Below are 7,694 nucleotides of genomic sequence, written 5' to 3' on the forward strand. Positions count from 1 at the left end.
GAATAGGAAGGTGGTTTTGTTGCGGAATATCTAGTCACGGAAGACACGGCCATGTGTCGTTTGTTTAGTACCTCTGACCTTGTGTGAGACGAAACTGTTCTTCAATTCTGTTCATTTTGTACCGTCTCTTTCAGGAAGATGTATCGCTATGTTTTGACGTTGCCTCAGCCTACCTAGAGGGTGTCTATTCCAACCTGTAAAGTTACAGAGGGTGTCTATGCTAAACTGTAAAGTTACATACTTGAAAATACACCGATACAGCTGTGAACACATGTACAAATATCTGTCTACAGCTACATTCTATACTCACATGTGGATAGAGACTTTGTGTGCTTACCTGTAAAGCTTCACACATGTACATAGAGACTTTGTCTGCTTACCTGTAAAGTTACACACATATACATACATAGAGACTTTGTGTGCTTACCTGTAAAGTTACATGTACATAGAGAGTTTATGTGCTTACCTGTATAGTTACGTGTACATACGAGTGAGTGAGTGAGTTAAAATTTAACGTCACATCGGCAATATTGCAGCCAAATCGTGACGAGAACAGTTGATATCAATATTCAAATCAATACATGTATAACGTAAAAACCTGTCATCGAAGGGCAGTAAAACTAGAATGTCACAGCCTTAATTTAAAACTAGTTCATCATTAAAATATATCACGAGAGACAACAGTACAATATAAGAACGGGCTATAGATCACCAGCAACTGAAGGTTGATCATTATACTAGGGACACATGGAGACTTACATTACCTTTGCTACACACGTGTACATAGAGACTTTGTGTGCTTACCTGTAAAGTTACACACATATACATAGACAGTTTGTGTGCTTACCTGTAAAGTTACACATATATACATATAGACTTTGTGTGCTTACCTGTAAAGTTGCACACATATAGAGAGTTTGTTGCTTACATGTAAAGTTACACCCATGTACGTAGATAGTCCGTGCGCTTATCCCCGCTTACACCCATGTACATAGAGAGTGCTACACGCATGTACTCAATTTGTGTGCTTACCTGTAAAACAGCACACATGCACATACAATGAGAAATACTGTACTGTTGACGTGTACAGCTGCTTACAGAATTGCCGTCAATCGGGATCTATATAGATACTAACTAGTTCACATACATCATTGATGTCAACATTGGAAAGGAAACAATTTCATCAAATGTAAGGTTTTAGAAAAATACGAATTTTCTCCAAATGAGTGCACAGTGTCAAATATGGGTACAAGTACATTTTTACTAACATTGTGTGGACGGTACCTGAAAAGTATATTAATTGAATGTTTCTGCAGACAAATATTATTTGTGAATAATAAAAAAAAGCTTTAAATCCTTGACTGGTGTTTCCAGGATTATCTATCAGAAATGTAAAGTCTGTGATCACGTCATTTCTTTCAGCTTGTACGGATTTACTTAACTCCTAAGTGCACCTATAGCCTCTTTTCTAGTTGCATTTCTTTATTTATGAATAAAGAACCTTGTACAGGGAACCTGTAATTCACGATTTATCACAGCAACAGGCGATATTAGCTGCTCGCAGTGTTGTGCAGGTGACAGGGATGTGTAACTTGCAGGGTGGGGCCATCTCTGGTACAACTTTAATCGGGATGTGATGGATCTGACATCAGCTGAGAACAATCTTATCTGCTGCATTCGGAGAGTGTAGGCCAGATTCTTCTCATGTTGACGGGTAGAAAAAGGAGTGACGATGTCGTATATCGAGGGCGTATTGCTCATAGATCACGCTTGTAGCAACCCTGGTGATATATGCTGATATGCACAAGTGTAGGTTCTGGCAATGGGGTTGTACGTCGCTTTGAAGAGTATTTCACTCAAAATTATCATATTCGTGTTAGTTCTAGCAGAATCAGGAAGTGCGATATCCTGTTACTAGAGTTCTGGTCCAGTACGAGTGCATGATCTGTACATATGGCGTCCTCTCAAGAAAGAACTACTCTGCTCCAGGCAGCCAGCAAGCAAACAAACATATGTTTATGTGACCTGAGTGAGTGTCTGGGGCTACCGGTAGTGAGTTAGTGAGTTAATATGTAACGTCACATCGGCAATATCTCAGCCATATCGTGACGAAAACAATTTATACAACATAAATGAAAACATTTTAAAGAGTAAAATCTGTCGACGATGGACAGTAAAAATCCTAGAGTATCACAGACATGAATATAGAACTAGCATGTAAAACTAAAACGTTTTAACTAAAGAAGACAATACAATAAAAAACACGGGCTATAGATCGCCAACAACTGAAGGTAGATCACCATACTAGGAACCATGGGGAGGGGCTACCGGTAGCAGGACAAGCTTCCTCTGTCGTGGACACCTGATATCATCACAGAGTTTCAGCCATATGTTGAAATGTATTTCAACTGTCAGGTTGTAATCATTTGACAATCACAACTGAAAGGTTCTATTTTGGACTGGGTCGTCTTGTACATGTTGCAATGAGGAAGTCTTTCGGTACACTGCGTCCATTACCTACGCACTTTTCTTTTCTAAAGACACTGTTGTTGGCTGACATGACTTCTGTTAACACGGCAAACCCTAACACAAATATGATTTGCGTTTTCAGTTCTGAAAGTTATAATACAAATAAAAGCTCTGGACGGGGGTATTAAAAGATCCTTTCACTGTCTGTAAACACGATCAGTAAGCACAGTCCTTAAACACGATTACACCCAGTGCCACGTAACGACTAGAAGCTGCTCATTGTGAGCATTACCTTTAAACATTTATTGTGCACTGTTGCGTAAACAAATTACACCTCCTGTTTCACGGGTGATATGCAACTTCCTGGTGGTTCAGGAACATTTGTGAATTGTATGAATAAAATGTGTAGTTATCCATGGAAATAGAATACAGAATAACTATACGCTCCTGAATATATTTACTTGTCCGTACATTTATCAGTATATCCTAGTCAGGCATACAGACCCTGAAGCAAATATACCAAGAAAGCCCACGCAAGTGTAGAAAATGTGGCAAGTCTAGATTTCTACAGCTTCTGAAAATGAAGAAAGTCTCAGGGCATCTTTTCATTATATTTTATTTTTTTACTATGAACCTTTTTCTGTAAAATATGTTGATGTCAGAGACTAGTTGTTAGACTACAGTACACGCCTGTCTGTAAACAACGACACCGGTAATGTATATTTGGCGTCCCTCCTCCTGACGGACGGTTCTGTTTGAGTTTGAAGACCACCGGCCCATGATTATGGACGCGTATTAAAGCCACAGTCCACACTTTTTCAGCAATAAGACCGATGGTCTTTTTACAGAAATACAACGACAGACAAAGAAAACATTGATTTCATCTGCAACAAAGATAAGCTCCATTTGTTTTTCAATAAGAAGATACCTTTTCTCAAGTCGGGTATTTTTGTAACTACATCTAAATCAAGGTAATAAGGATTACACCTGTATACCTGAAGATCCGTTGAACGGCGAAAGATCTTGTGCAGATATAAAGGAGATTTGGCAAGAAGAAATATCTGGACTCATATTTTACAATATGTACCAAGTTGATATATAAAATCAACTTAAATTCAATTCTCCAACTGCAAATAATATGTAGTCTCAGCTATGCTTACATAAGAATTATGAATTTGATGTAAAATGCTAAAGAGCCGTGACAGAAAAAGGGTTATCTTCTTTTCTTACCTTTATCTAAATTTGAAATGTATTTGAACTATTTATACGACATATATATTAACGATTAATTGAACAGATTCCATTGGGTTCATGCTAAGACAGTCGTAAGTATATCAATGGGTCACTGAAAATCATAAATGCATAGATGTTGTGGCATCTCTATGTGGGGATGACGACTGTACCCGTGATGTTCAATCTGATCCGCAGTACTCTAAACAACAAACCTTCATGCCTTCTGACATCATTTGAGTTCCACTTGGGTCACAGTAACATCGCATTACAAATACAGTACTGCATCATTTCAAAAAGAAACAACGGCGTTGACTACCTGATGAATTACACCATTATGTCCAGTTCAACAATTTCTCATGTACTTCTGCGTGGAAGGAATATAGAGTTACAGTTTCCTCAACAACACCCAGCACTGGGAAAGGCCACATTGTATTTACCTGCGTCCAAAACAGTTCTGTTTCTACAAACAGACGGCGTCTGATGACTGAATAACAAATTATTTGAATGTTATAATTTGAATATTCTAATGTTTTCACTAATTCATTTATGATGACAAGTGTTTAAACTAAATACTAAATGGTCACACAAGTGTCAGCACCCAATATATTGTAAACAGTGCCAGCTTGAATATCTGGACACAATGTTTTTGAAAGATTAAAATGGGGGTGTCCTTTAAAAAATATAAATATATATAAATCTAAATCAAGCAATCCAAATCTTTGAATGTTGATTATGACGGGAAGACATCCAACACTATGCTGAACATATTTCATATGATATTATCTGAGTGCATACCATTATCCAAGAGGTACAAAATGACAGATCGTTTTTCACTTTCTGCAATTTTTTAAAGAAATATTATACCCCAATGTGTTGTGATAACTAATATCTCGTTAACCACATTACCCACATATGCGAAATTTTGGATGTGGCTCTGCTAATGATTTCTTCAAAATAAAATGGAAGCTTTTCTAACATTGATTTCGAGTTAACATTAATATAGTTAGGCTAACTACTTTTGGGACGCCCCTCGTATGTCAATATCCATCATTCTATTTGTGAATTCCACAAACTATGCGCCAAGGTTATTTACGTGTCTGGATATTTTCAAGATTACTACATACCATTCAACTAAATATACAGTGTGAATGATTTGAGCATGCAGTCAGTAACAACAAACACACACACGAACGCACACACAGACACGCATACACGCACGCACGCACGCACGCATACATACACAGACATACATGCATACACTCTCTTTCACGCATGCGGTGCACGCACGCACACATGGGTACACATACAGCCATTTATTGTGTCCCCGCCGTCATGATAGAATATTGCTCTTTCAACCAAACTCTAGTCAGTCAGTCATATTTCTAGTTCTGGTCTAGTTCTGGTAAGTAAATCAGTGGGATGGAAGAGACTTCTCAGCCGTTATTGTGATATCTGCTCATCGAAAGAAGTTATTGCAGTAAAAAAACAATAACTCTACTTCTGGAAGGCAGAGTAATTACGAGCCATGTCCAAGGTCAAGATGTACTCGTGGCTATATTTAGAGTTACAAGCCATTGTGTCAGAATGGGAAGTAGGGACTGACGCAGGTTCTCACACTTTCTCTGCATGGAGGTCAGAGAAATGGTAATACAATCATTAATTAAATGAAACTCATTTTTGACGCTGTTTTTTGTTTTTGTTTCTTATCATAATAACAGGTTGACCAATGCGACTTAGATATGGGCCTGGCTTGCCTTCCATCTTTCTCAGTGATGCAGTGCTACTCGTACGACTAAATGTAAATCCCCTTCTCTCGAAGAACTTAGTTTGTCCAGATAGGAGAGAGCACACAAAAGCCGCCTGTAGACATTATGTTTATCCCCAGCCCTCTTATCATTCCCTGTGACTACCGCAGTCTCAAAGTCAGCAAAGATCGCTCTACCTCACGATGTAAACAGTTCTATCAAGACTAAGCCATCATGTATGGACAGCCGTCTTCATTGTATGGGACCTCTATTTAATTTATCTGACATGTCGGCTTCCGCTGCTTTATTCAACAGTTGCATCTTTTCTGATCTTTTGGACCTTACAGTTATATAATGGTTGTACTTGAACAGTCCCATCCGTAGTTCATCAACACTCCCAATAAGTGTTACAGAATTGAATACTGAAATAACAGCTCGCTGCAGCCCCGATCTATCAAAGCTGAGTTATGTTTCTTTCGCTGTGTCCATTGTCACTGCACCATGGTTTTGTTGTCATGACTGCTGGCCAATCACCTGCAAAACAAATCATCTTCTTCTGGTCAAGATTGGTCTTCTCTACATCGTCTTTAACACTCTCACTATCTGCTATTCTGCAGAGAGTTCTCAAGAAAGACAAGCTTTGACTCGCTATTCTCAACATAACATTCAACAACTGCCAGATACTCTCTGGAAGAGAGATCAGTGTACTCATCCAACCTTCGTCCAAATGAATTGCTTTCCTTCATCTTCCCAACAACTGTTTCTTCAACACATTGCTCTTGGTACTCTAAAACTTCCCGCACTGTCCTGTGTGTTGCATGTTTACCATGATTAAACTTTGCCAAGTTTGCGGCACCAAGGTCAAGTTATCCTTGATATGGACGAATAACACTTTCTGTGCATCCACCGGTGTGGCAGTTTCCTGTTCCGTGTATTTTGAATTTATAATGAGCGAGGAAAGGCTGTTGCTGATGCAAAGATGAACGTCTTGTATAAAACCTATTTTGGAAGAGGCCAAAATTTATCATTGTTCATTTAAGGAGGAAAACCACTGCATCGTGCATATACGTAGTATGGAACAGAATGGCAATGTAACCGACTCGTTTGCCTGGATGAAGTCGACTATTTACAAAATAGGATTCTTAGAAATAATGTTATGTTTCTATTGCCGTCTTCACTATGCGTGTGGCTGTAAGGTTCACACTCATGGTATAACCCTGTGAATGCCCAGAGCGTCAAGGAAAATGCTGTTTTTAAACGTTTTTGGAACAGGGCCTTATACAACCTAAGCAAAAATCCTGACAATCCTGATCCTTCTCTTTGATAAGTACAATGAATATATTTATTTGATTGAAATTTCTCTCCCTTCTGACAGCAATGTGATTAGCAGGATTCAGCACAGGCATGCTAAATATGATAATTGTACCTCACCTTTGAAATATATCGCTCGCGCCCCGAGTACACTGTCAACAGGCGCAAATCAGGAGAGTGCCTGGGTCTCCATCGGAAGCACAGCCCTTCTGACACTCTGGGTAATGCAGAAGGCCGCATTGTGTAGGGAGTCTACAAATTTATCCTGAAAGTTCTTGGTGTGTTCGTTTAGGCACTATTGTTTTAGGCGCCCCATTTGCTGCAATGGGACCTGAACTGGTGATGAGCCTAACTACCTCTCTCTGCTGCATTTCACATTAATGTGTAAAACATACTATAAATACATTTTTCATGCACCTTACTTAATACCTGCCGGTATGCTCATAGCGACAAATAATGAAAGTAATATTACGGCAGTATTTATCCTAGTAGGTATTTTTTATATGATTTGTTTAAGGTGTTCTTGTGGACAGGTTTATTATACGCCAGCGTTAAATGGGAGATACATTTGTTACCAAAAACGAATAAAGATGGTATCGAACAAACGGACTGGGGCTGAAAACTAAATGTCTGGGGCGAGTGTTATTGACAACTACAGGGTGTTATAGGCGGTATAACACGCACAAAACAGTATCTTACAACCACAGTACAACAAGCCGTTGAGTGCCAATAGTTCACGACAACAATTTTGATGGACTGAACAAACATACTATGTGACACTATTTTTATACTCGAAATGACGTTTTCTTTGTAACTTACAGAACGTTACAATACTAGACTTGCCAAGAACGTAGATGTGTTTGAGTCATATCCAGGGGTGTCCTGCACGTGTAGTTTCTCGGGACGCTATAACGTATTGGCGAATGCTTGACTTGA

The sequence above is a fragment of the Haliotis rubra genome, unplaced genomic scaffold, assembly GCF_003918875.1.
Source record: "Haliotis rubra isolate DU_JTF1 unplaced genomic scaffold, ASM391887v1 Scf1466, whole genome shotgun sequence".
NCBI classification, from domain to species: domain Eukaryota; kingdom Metazoa; phylum Mollusca; class Gastropoda; order Lepetellida; family Haliotidae; genus Haliotis; species Haliotis rubra.